This window comes from Olea europaea, chromosome 4 (assembly GCF_002742605.1).
Source record: "Olea europaea var. sylvestris chromosome 4, O_europaea_v1, whole genome shotgun sequence".
Lineage (NCBI taxonomy): Eukaryota > Viridiplantae > Streptophyta > Magnoliopsida > Lamiales > Oleaceae > Olea > Olea europaea.
The window spans coordinates 9,140,815-9,141,041 of record NC_036240.1 but is presented as its reverse complement, the minus strand read 5'-3'; positions in this window follow the sequence as shown (position 1 = coordinate 9,141,041).

Sequence of the window (227 nt, the reverse complement as noted above, 5' to 3'; positions counted from 1 at the left end):
TAATTTGAGAGATACCCTCATTACTTTGGTTTTCTAACGAATGTAGATGGTGACTTGTGATTTCACCGAAATCCATGCCAATTCCCCATTATCCGATACGTAATCAATAATTCTGACTTTCTTAAGTTAGGAGGTCCGATCTTTGAGGTCGACGCGGAGGAAAGGAATCGAAAAATGGTAGAAATCAACAGAACGACACAAGTGTTGTTAAACGACACTTGTGTCGT